The 12,469-nt window shown below is 35.4% G+C and overlaps 1 long non-coding RNA gene across 5 annotated transcripts in view; it reads left to right on the top strand.

Moving 5' to 3' along the window:
* Positions 1-12,469, top strand: part of LOC103793803 (uncharacterized) — a 129,921-nt gene that overhangs the window by 60,996 nt on the left and 56,456 nt on the right. For 4 of the 5 annotated variants that reach the window (XR_013518947.1, XR_013518945.1, XR_013518946.1 and 1 more), the window contains one exon: positions 2,494-3,401. This is a non-coding gene — a long non-coding RNA (uncharacterized LOC103793803). The remainder of the gene's footprint in view (positions 1-2,493; positions 3,402-12,469) is intronic. The other variant, XR_013518944.1, reaches the window with a different exon arrangement.

Genomic DNA, 12,469 nt, shown 5'->3' with positions numbered 1-12,469 from the left:
GTGTACCCATTGCCCAAACAGTGAATGTTGTACCTGATAGATAATTTTTCAGCCCTTACTCCTCTTCTACCTTCCCACCTTTTGGAATCTCCAGTGTCTATTCTTCCACTCTTTATGCCCACGTTTTCCAGTTGTTTCTGAGTGAGAACATGCAGTACTTGTTGTTTTTGAGTTAGTTCACTTAGGAACCTCTAGTTCCATGTACTGCTACAAAGAACATGATTTCATTTTTTAAATGACTGAGTAGTATACCTGTGTGTGTGTATTATATATGCATGTGATATATGTGTGTGTGTATATATATATATATATTATATATATACGTGTGTCACATTTTAATCCAGTCATCTGTTTATGGACACTTAGGGTTGATTCCTTAACTTTGCTACTGTGATAATGCTGCAATAATCATACAGGTACAGATGTCTTACTCATATAGAGATTTTTTTTCCCTTGGGTACATACCCAGTAGTGGGATTGCTAGTCACATGATAGTTCTATTTTTAGTTCTTTGAGAAACCTTCATAATGTTTTCCATAGCGGCTGTACAAATTACATTTCCACGAACAGTTTATATGTGTTTCCTTTCCTTCATATCCTCTCCAACATTGTTTTTTGACTTTTTTAGTAGTAGCCATTCTGACTGGTGTAAGATAGTATCTCATTGTGGTTTTAATTTGCATTTCTCTGATGATTGGTAATGTTAAGCATTTTTTTCATGGTTTTTGGCCAGTTATGTGTGTTCTTTTGAAAACAGTCTGTTCATGTCCTTTGTCCACTTTTTTTTTCTTTTTTGAGATGGAGTTTTTTGCTCTTGTTTCCCAGGCTAAAGTACAGTGGTGAGATCTCAATTCATCACAACATCTGCCTCCTGAGTTCAAGCAATTCTCCTGCCTCAGCTTCCTGAGTAGCTGGGATTACAGGCATGCACCACCATGCCAGGTTACTTTTGTATGTTTAGTAGTTTAGATGGGGTTTCTCCATGTTGGTCAGGCGGGTCTGGAACTACCAATCTCAGATGATCCACCCATGTCAGCCTTCCAAAGTGCTGAGATTACAGGCATGAGCCACCATGCCCAACCTTGTCCACCTTTTAATAAGGTTTTTTTTCCTGTAGTTTCGTGTGGATTCCAGATATATGTGCTTTGTTGGATGCATAGTTTGCAAATATTTTCTCCCATTCTGTGCATTGTCTGTTTACCCTGTTGATTATTTATTTTGCTATGCAGAAGTATTCTTAGTTTAAGTTCTATTTGTTAATTTTTGTTTTTGTTGCATTTGCTTTTGAGGACTTAGTTATAAATGCTTTGCCTAGGCAAATGTGTAGAAGAAATTTTTCTAGGTTTTCTTCTAGGATTTTTATACTTTCAGGTTACACATTTAAATCTTTAATATACTTTGAGTTAATTTTTCTATATAGTGAGAGATATGGAACTGGTTTTAATCTTTTGCATATGCTATTTAATTTTCCTAGCACCATTTATTGTGTAGGGTGTCTTTTCCCCACTTTATATTTTTGTTGACTTTGTCAAAAATCAGTTAGTTGTCAGTGTGTGACTTTATTTCTGGGTTCTCTATTCTGTTCCATTGATGTATGTATCTATTTGTATACCAGTACCATGCTGTTTTTGTTTTCATAGCCTTGTAACATAATTTGAAGTCAGGTAATATGATGCCTCCAGCTTTGTTCTTTTTGCTTAGAATTGCTTTGGCTATCTGGGCTCTTTTTTGGTTCCATATGAATGTTAGGACAGTTTTTTTCTAATTCTGTGGAAAATATTATTGGTGTTTTGATAGGAATTGCATTGAATCTATAGATTGCTTTTGGCAGTATGGTCATTTTAGCAATACTGATTCTTCCAATCCATGAGCATGGGATGTTTTTTTCATTTGTTTGTGTCATCTATGATTTTTATCATGAGTGTTTTGTAGTTCTCATTGTAGAAATCTTTCATTTCCTTAGTTAATGTATACTGAGGTATTTTATTTGTAGCATTTTTGGTTTCTTTTTGGATTGAGTTCCTGGTTTGGTATTACAGTATTACTATACCATACCTATGATTTTATTTCATCTTCACAATAACACTGTATTGTTTCCATTTTACTCAAAAGAAAAATGAGGTCTAGGAGGATAAATTAGTTTGCTCTGGAGCACATGGTAAGTACCCGAGCTGTGGTTCAAATCTGGGGCCTTCAAATGCTAACTTCTGTGTTATTCATTTTTCCCTTAATGCAAGGGAATTGTAATTAATGAGACAGAAGTAATATGATTATTCACTTGGACAACTGAAATCAGAAAAGACAGGGAAAATGATTTTTAAAATAGTTTGAAAGGAGATTCTGTGTATTCACAAGATTGGCTAGATGGAAAGGGCATGAGAAAGGGAGAAGTCTATGGACAGAAGGGACAACCAGTAGGGCTGTATTTCCATATGGGCCTCAACTCAGGAGGAACATCTTGGCTGGAAGTCTAAACCTGGAATTCATTCTTAGGAGGGGAAGATTGAAATGATTTGAGTGAATAATGTCATAGAGAGGATGAAACTACATGAGAAGAATGCATGGAGGAAGAGAGTTAACAGAAGGAAAAGGAGACAGCACCTCTTAGAGCAAGGAACAAAACCAAGTAACACAGACAGAGGTGAGAACACATCTAGGAAGAAATGAAAATAAAAATTATACAAAATGCTGCAGAGTGGCCAGTTGTTACTCGCGGACAACCATAGGAAAATAATTTCTTGAACCTGCAATTTTGTTAAGTTGCTCTTTAAAAAATGTGGTTTAAAGGAAATGTTGTGAGAATGAATGTGTTAACACAGGCAAAATGCTTGGTCCAATGCCAAGCATATAGTTTGTGGTCAGTAAAGTCAGCTCTCAGAATGATTGTTATAGTCATCATCATCATCATCATCATTATCATTGGTAACATGATTAACATTTATGTAATTAGTTCCAACACTTTGTGGGGCAGGAACAGATGACAAGAGAGTGAGAGATGTCAAAGAAGTAGGGAAGATAACCTAAAATATTTTTTAAAAAGCTTGGCAGTACATGGGAGGGCAGAGGACAGTAATTCAACAGGGACTAGTCTAGGGTGGAATATATATTTTACTTGGGGAAGACAGAGGCGGTAGAAATGGAGAAGGTGGGAATGACTGGCAGAGGAATAGTTTTCAAATAGACATGCAGGAAGTGGTCCAGGAATATGCTTTCAAATGAACATGCAGGAAGTGGTTCTTTTGAAGGGCTGTCAAGTTTAGCAGCCTCATAATAAAATTATCTAACAATATGTGTTTTTCATGCACAGGTGGAATGAGTTACAGAGAGGATTACAGTGGGGTGTAGCCTCAACCAGTGATTCATTTGTACAACTAAATTCCCATCGTGAAAATTATTTGAGAGTAAGTTCCACAACCAAAGCTGTGACTGCAGTTTTTCCATTCTTTAAAGATTAGTGATGCTGAAGCTAGATCTCAAGGAATGCAATTTAGACTCCTAATGGATCTTGCAGGAACATCACTGATTTTACTGTTAGAGTGTGTGTGTGTGTGTGTGTGTGTGTGTGTGAGAGAGAGAGAGAGAGAGAGAGAGAGAGAGAGAGAGAGAGAGAGACAGAGAGAGACAGAGAGAGAAGAAACATCTCATTTTTTCCCTTGTGCCAAAGGACATAAGAGTGAGTAAATCTTCACAGGGTATGAGATTGCAATAAGATGTGTGCAAATTTAGATGGAAATTAGGCATGTTCCCAGGGCTCCTGGAAAATTGCCAGCATAGTGCTCAAGACATTGCTTTTATAGACTATGTATATATTTATTTCTTTGTAAATCCAGTCTATAGAGTTTTCTGTTTATTATTGTTCCCAAGGACATTCTTTCTCCAAGCATTTCTCTCAGCAGAAACTAACTCAAAAGCATTTTTTAAACCCTATCAAATGTAATCAGCATTTTCTGTGAAATTTTCTCTCATTGATATTACTGTCCTGTTTCTTATAATTTCTGTTGTGAAACAATCAGAGTGAAAACTTATCAAAGATTTATAGGGGTGTGTTTTTGTATAAAGGACAATCACAAACATGGGGAATTAACAGTATTAATTAGTATTTCTCATGCTCCTTAAACATACTTTAAATGTATATTTGAAATATTTTCCGTTTTGTGATACAGTTTAATTCCTAAATGTCCTCCACAGCTTGAGTTGTTTTTGTAAATCATAATATGATAGTATAAGTTGAAAGTAGGTTATTGATTGCTGAAAAAATTGATGCTATTAGTTTTGAAATATCTGCTTGGTGCAAAAGTAATGCGGTTTTTAAAAACCAACTTAATAATTAATCATATCAATCTAATAGGTCAGTCATTCAGTCAAAGACTCAATGGCTACAAAATGAGAAAATATATATTATTGGATGTATATTTAAACTTTCATGGCTTTACTAAGTAAATGAAGTGAAATACAGGACCCACTTAATCGATGAGTTTTTTCTTCTTTGTACTTTGATATTACTCAGAATGAAATCACTGGAAATGATACAGTCATTTACTAATTTTTATTTTATGTTGACTTCATTAATATTAATAATATAATAGCTTTTCATAAAACAGATGCCTTTCACAAGCATTTTATTTCTATTTTTAGAATTAATCTATTAATTTCATTGACACACTTTAATTGTACATATTTATGGGGTACAGTTTTATGTTTTGATACATACATGATGCTTAATGACCAATCAGAATATTTAGTATATCCTTCACCCTATGCATTAACCATTTCTTGGTGGTAAGAACATTCAAAAGCCTCTCTTCTAGCAATATTTTAATATACAGTACCTTTCCATTAACCAATTTCACCCCACTGTGCAATAGAACACCAGAAATTATTCTTCCTATATAGCCTTGTACCTGTTGACCAATATCTCCGCATCCTCCTTACCCTCTTGTCCTGCCGATCTCTGGTAACCTCTGTTCTAGTCTGCACGAGTGTTATATATCGCTGCTTTTAGAGCTTGCAGCACACTTTTGAGAATAAAGAAAGAATTGTGGTTGAAGATTTGGAGAAAGGCCTATTTTTGATCCAGAGGATCTATTCTCGGCTGGAAGTCAGACTGTTCGTTCTTCTGGCTCCCATGACCAGCCAAAGGCCTCAGGCAAGGCTGGGAAACCATCTCGAGGTGGACAGAGGAATGTCTGACTCCTATCCTCAATTTCAAAGGATTGCCCTCAGAACTCAGCAAGGCTTGACAAAAGTAATACATGCATTTATTTTTTACTCAAATAACTTTTTTTGTGTGTTTTTCTAATTATGCTGTTGAAATAGTGGCATTACTCTCAATATTCTAGATATTTAAAATGAAGATTAGGCCCATGTACACAGAACAAAACAAACCACTTCTAGTTTCTGATATATTAGAGCCATCTTGTTCTCTTTAAGATTTTGGTTTGAGGCTTTTTAGATCCAAACTATAGTGAACTGAATATCTGTTTCACCATTTTTGGGTATTAATTTAACCAAGCAATTTGTTATCCATTATTGTAGTTTACAGGCAGGGAATTCAGTGAGAGTTTTAATAATAGATTTTTTAAATGGGTGCCTTAGAGCCTGTTCATGGTTCCCATTGTAGCACATGAAGGTACACTGAGATGACTCCTGGTATATTAAAAGTTATGTTTTTAAGAGATTTAGAAGGTGGCTGGCAACAAAATTTGGCTTAGTAAAAAAACTAAAATAAGGGTGACTGAAAAAAGCAAACAGAAGCTATCAGCAAAGACTTAGATTAGCATTTTAGCAGTTGGATTGGTGCATCTCTGCTGGCATGACCCCTTTCTTCCGTTCCTCAGGGCTCATCTTTCTCTTCCTTGAAACTGAAGTCAACAACATTATTCCAAAGGGTGGCTTTCCTTTCCCATGGCTTTTGCTCTCGGATTTTTATTTCTTTTGTGATAGATAGGTGTGTAATTTAAAGCATTAAATAGTTCAAGTTTACCAGCATCCTTAGCAAACTTGAACTATTTGATGCTTTAAATTACACACACCTATCTATCACAAATGTATACACCACTTTCCTACTTTCTTCTTGTAGAAGCATGACTTTCAACTCTATCATCTCTGTATTATAAACATGAATGTATTTCTGTCTTGAAAATGTTTAGCTCTAGGTGCTAGCTCCTCAATGACTTCTGGAAACAGGATTTAGATCTCTTTCTCTCCTGTCTTTTCTTTCCTCTCACACCAAAACCTTAGTTATTCCTAGCCCCTTATTCTTGAATTTTATAATTTTGAGTCAGATCAATACATATTATAGTGTTTATGCTATTATGGCTATGCAAACACTACCCACATCTGAGCCTTATTTTTTATATTACATTTTTATGTGTACATATATATATAAATTTTCATTTCCTGCACAGATTACAATTTCTCTTTTTTTTCTTCTGACTAGTTTTTTTTTCCTAATAAATGTTTACCATTCTTTCTCTCCAGATTCACCTCCAGTTGATGAAATCTCTTCCCAACATACTGCAATAATCAGATGTGTTATTTGTGTCATTTTTCTCTAAGAGGATTCTAACCTCTTCCAATCTGGGCAGGATGCCCTCTGTGCCTGGTGCAGAGGTGTTAGTAGTTGCTTGTCTCATTGTATCTATTTTCTCTTTTCAGTGCCCATGTCAGTTTTTGGTTTTTGAGACAGGGCCTCACTCTGTCACCTAGGCTGCTGTGCAGTGGCATAAACATGATTCACTGCAGTCTTGACCCCCTGAGCCCAAGTGATACTCCTGCCTCAGCCTCCCATGTAGCTGGTACAAGCTAATTATTTTACTTATTTGTAGAAGCAGGGTCTGACTTTGTTGCCCAGCTGGTCTCAAATTCCTGAGCTCAAGCAGTCTTCTTGTCTTAGCTCCTTAATGTGCTAGAATTGCAGGCATGAGCCACCACACCTGGCCTGCCCATGTCTTTCTCTGTCAATGTATTTCTTCATTTTGTTGAAGCCAGCCACTAAGAACTTTCTGAGAAAAAAAACGCAAGGGAGGAGATGGTGTTTGAAATGAATAATGTATAAAATGTCTTTAAGTGAATAATATTTTGGTACAAAATTCTAGCCTGGAAAGTCATTTTCTTCCATCTTCTAGCGTCGTTATTGATACAAAGTCATTTTAAGCTACTTTGTTTTTTCCTTCTAGAAGCTTGTAAGAACTCCCTTTGTTCTCCATATGCTAATACCGTGGTTTGCCTTACTGTATATTTAATGAGATTCATAAGGTGGGTGCTTGGTGGTTTTTTTCAACTTGGAAGTTCATGTTTTCCATTGCTGAGAATTTTCTTAAGTAAATTATTTCCTTTTCTTTATTCTAGTATTTTTTCTCCCTGAAGTTAGTTGGATAGTGGACATCCTGGACTCTCTAGTTTTCTTATTCTTCTCACTTATTTTTTGCTTTTTTTAAAATATATATATTTTCTGAGACATTTTCTGAACATTATGTTCTATACTATTTTGAGTTTTTATTTCTGTTAGCATATTTTTAATTTTCAAGAGAACTCTTTCTGCGAATTTTCCTTTATATTAGTTGCTTCTTCTTGTTTAATGAATATAATGCCTACTTTTCTCTTTAAAAATGTTTATTAAATCTTCTTTCTTTGGATGTTTTTTCCTTCTCCTTCATGAAATCTGTTTCCTCAAATATTTCCACCTACCTCCTCTTCAGCCATTTTGACATTTATTTTTCATGTTAGACTATTTCCTTACATGCTCAAATACCCTTAATTATCTGCTACTATCTAAAAAGTTTCTAGGAGACTCTGAGCAGATGAATAGAATTTGTTGATTGTGGTGCCCTCTGTAACGTTATCTAGCAAGGGTATTTCATTGGATAACCTTTGGGTCTTCTCATGTGTTGGCATATTTCCCAGAGACCTAATTTCTAGTCTCCTGCATGGAGACTCCAGGAGTGACTGCCAGGATTTAGGGAAGCAGAAGGGAAGGCCTTCAAAAAGTAAAAGTAAAAGAAAAAAGCAGTTTGTAATTTTACTCAAATCACACCTTTTTCTCTATTGTTCCTTAATAGCATTATGATTCTCCCAGTCATCCAGACTCAAAACCTTAAAACTGTCTTAAAATATTCATTAAACTTTTATTTATAAATCCAGGTTTTATTCAGGCACATGTTATCTCCCTACTATACTGCAAAATATTTGTTCATGGGACCCAAGAGTCAAAGAAACATGGTAGAATGGTTCAGTGCATAGAATGCATGCCTGAGCTTGAATCTTGATTCTGTCATTTGCCAACTGAATGACATTCACATTTACAAGGCTCAGGTTCAGTACTTCCCAGGATTTCTTCAAACCCCAAATTAATGTTACATAGTATTTTTCTGCACATGGAACTTTTTCTCTCTAATATTACAATTTTTATATGTTTGATTCCTGTTGTTACATTTTAAAATCTAGTCAGTTTTTCTTTTCTTTTTTTCTTTTTTTTTTTGAGATGGAGTTTCACTCTTGTCACCCAGGTTGGGGTGCAATAGTGCAAACTTGACTCACTGCAACCTCCACCTCCTGGGTTCAAACAAATCTCCTGTCTCAGCCTCCTGAGTAGCTAGTATTATAAGTATGTGCCACCACACCCAGCTAGTTTTTGTATTATTAGTACAGATGGGGTTTTACCTTGTCAGCCAGGCTAGTCTCAAACTCCTGACTTCAGGTGATCCACCCACCTTGGCCTCCCAAAGTGCTCGGATTACAGGCATGAGCCACCACGCCCAGCCAGAATCTAGTCAGTTTTATAAATAAAGCATTGTTTATAAATTTATCTTCCACTTTGATGTGCCACAAATTGTTTTTCCTCCTCAATACTTGTGCCTAACAATACTTTAAAAAAATTATTTGGAATTTACAGTTTGTCTCCCTTCATGAATTACTCAGCCTTTGCTTCTGTATACTCTAATCACTGATGGAAATTTCTCTGAGTTTCCAGGATCTTTATGAAGTACTCATCTTTCCATTCACTTAAAAAATGTTTTTATTTGAGCTGCCTCTATTTCCTAGAACTTTTCTTTTATTAGTGACCTACAAAATGGAGTTTTTTATATGGTCAATACTTACTCATTTTACTCTTCCTTAACAACTCTGAAAACCTTCCTGATGAATGGATGTGTAGGAAGTGGTGTCTAGTATGCATATAAATTTTAGCTGTTCCATTCATCAGCCGTGTAAAGTAACAGTAATTAGAGTGAAATTGCAGGCTATGGGAAAGTGTTAGGTGTGGCCTGTCATTAATGAAGGCAGTATGATGTAGTGTCAAGTGTGAGGGAAGCTGTGTAGAGAGAATGTTTTGTGTCTGAGAAAGATTGAAGAATTGGTTACCATGCTCTGTTTCTATTGTAAATAGGCCATATTGAAAGAAGATAGCATAATGTAAAAGCATTTAAGAGCAGACTGCTCAAGAATGAATTGAGGCTGAGGGATTGCTTCCACAATAGCACAAGTAAAAAGGCCCTTTTCATTTGAGTAAATGGGAGTTTGAAATATGTTAAGACAGAAATCTTCCTTTTTAATGGCAAGTTGGACACTATAATATTATTTGTTTCTTGGTGTTTTACAGCATTATGGGAGCTGGTGGTTTTAAAAGCCTCTCTCCAAAGATAGCTAAGATGATCTGGATTTGACTGTGGTCAGGGAAAGTTTTCTGAGGTTAGATTACTATTTAAAAATATCCTTTCAGCTTTATTTAAAAAAACTTCACATGCTTCGTAAATAAGTTTTTGGAATTATATCTTAAGTGCTTTAAAATCATTTGCTAATTGACACTCCCTATGGAAACATAAGACTTTAGCTCTTTTTCACTTATGGTTAAAACGTGAAGAGTTTATGCTCTATAGTGCAGATAATTTAGATCCTCTTACCTGTGATTTAAAAACATTTGCTTCTCCAAAGACAAAGCAACAGTCACAGATTTGAAAGCTCTTCATTTTGTGTTATTGTTTCTTGTTTGCCTAACTAAGCGTACATTTTTTAGCTCTAACAATTTCCTTATGTATCAAGTGAGCTTTACTCTTAAAATCATAGAGACATAAAACGATACATGCTATCAGTTCATAAACCAAAACACATTGGAGTGATTTAGCATAAATAAATGCATGAAACTGTGGGGAACAATTGTCTGGTAAAAGTGTAATGTGCTCAGTTATGCCACAGGTCTCTCATCCGTATTACTTGGAGATGATTCTGTCCCTCAGTAATTCTAGCCTCAATGCCATGCACTCATGGGATTTATGGTTTGTATCTTCCTGTTTAAGATAGTTACTCACTAGGAAGAACTGCAGAACTGACAGAGTGGTAGGAACGGCAACTTTTTTTAAGTCATTATTTTTCGTTTTAGGTTCAGGCTTATAATAGTGACATGTTCTTCTTTTATTTTGGTCCATCTTTTCATATATCTTTATGTGTGTATATGTATGGACACACACAAATATATGTAGGCATAGACAAGTAAATGTCTCTATATATCTATTTTTTATAGGCACACTCTTTTTTCCTGTATTAAGTAGTGCTTTTTTTTTTTTTCAAATCGAAGGTTCTGCCAATCCTGTATCAAATGAGTCTATTGGTGCCAACAGCATGTGCTCACATCTTGTCTCTGTCACATTCTGGTAATTCTTGCAACATTTCAAGCATTTTCACTATTATATATGTGTGGTGATCTGTGATCAGTCAATTATTGTAATTGTTTTGGGGTACCACAAACCACACCCACAATTAATAAATGCTGTGTATGTTCTAACTGTTTCACTGACTGACCATTCCCCTATCTGTCTCACTTTTCTTAGGAATACCTATTCCCTTAGAAAGAACATTATTGAATTAGGTCAATCAATAACCCTACAATGGTTGTTAAGTTTTCAAGTGAAAGCGAGAGTCACATGTCTTTGACTTTAAATCAAAAGCTAGAAATAATTAAGCTCAGCGATGAAGGCATGTCAAAAGCCAAGACAGGCCAAAAGCAAGGCTTCTTGCATCAAGCAGTTAGTCAAATTGCGAATACAAAGGAAAACTTCTTGAAGGAAATTAAAAGTGCTACTCAAGTGAAAACATAGATGATCAGAAGGCAAAACAGCCTTCTTGGTTGTATGGGAAAAGTTTTAGTGGTCTACATAAAATATCAAACCAGCCACAACATTCACTTAAGCCAAAGCCTAATTGAGAGCAAAGCCCTAACTTTCTTTAATTCTATGAAGGCTGAGAGAAGTGAAGAAGCTGCAGAATAAAGTTTGAAGGTAGCAATAATTGGTTCATGAAGTTGTGGAAAAGAAGCTGTCTTTATAACATAAAAGTGTAAGGTGAAGCAGCAAGTGCTGATAGGGAGGCTGCAGTAAGTTATTCAGAAGATCTAGCTAAGATCATTGATGAAGGTGACTACACTAAACAACAGATTTTTGATGCAGACAGAACATCATTATATAGGAAGAAGATGTCATCTGGGACTTCCATAGCTAAAGAGAAAAAGTCATTTCTTAGCTTAAACCTTCAAAGGATGGACTGACTCTCTTGTTAGGTGCTAATGTGGGTTGTGACATTAAGTTGAAGCCAGTGCTCATTTACCGTTTTGAAAATCCCAAGTAACTTCACAATTATGCTATATTTACTCAGCCTGTGCTCTATAAGTGTAATAACAAACCCTGGATAACAACATGTCTGTTTACAGCATAATTCACTAAATATTTTAAGCCTGTTGTTGAGACCTACTCCATAGAAAAAGAGATTTCTTTCAAAATACTCCTACTTGTTGTTGACAGTGCACTTTGTCACCCAAGAACTCTGGAAGAAATGTACAAGGAGATTAATGTTTTCATGCTTGATAACACAACATCCATTCTGCAGCCCATGGATTAAAGAATATTTTTGTCTTTCAAGCCTTATTATTTTAAAAAATACACTTTGTAAGTTTATCACTGTCATAGATAGTGATAATGAAAACCTTCTGGAAATGATTCACCATTCTAGACACCATGAAGAACATTCATGTTTCATGGGAGGAGGTCAAATATCAATACTAACAGGAGTTTGGAAGAAGTTAATTACACACCTCAAAATTTCAGTGTATGAAGTAACTGCACATATGGTAGAAAGAGAACTCAATTTAGAAGGCAAGCCTGAGGATATGACTGAATTGCTAAAACCTCATGATGAAACTTAAATGGATGAGGAGCTATTTCTTATAAAAGAGTAAAGAAAGTGGTTTCTTGATATGGAATTTATTCCTCATTAAGATGTTATAAGCATTGTTGGAGTGACTAATAGGATTTAGAATACTTTATAAACTTAGTTAATAAAACAGAGTTAGATTTTGAGAGGATTGGCTCCAATTTTGAAAGGAGTTCTACTCTGGGTAAAGTGTGATAAAAACAGCATTGCTATAGAGAAATCTTTTCTGAAAGGAAGAGTCAGTGTGACAAACTTCATTGTTTTATTTTAA

This window comes from Callithrix jacchus, chromosome 6 (genome assembly GCF_049354715.1).
Source record: "Callithrix jacchus isolate 240 chromosome 6, calJac240_pri, whole genome shotgun sequence".
Lineage (NCBI taxonomy): Eukaryota > Metazoa > Chordata > Mammalia > Primates > Cebidae > Callithrix > Callithrix jacchus.
This window is presented reverse-complemented; position numbering and strand designations above follow the sequence as displayed.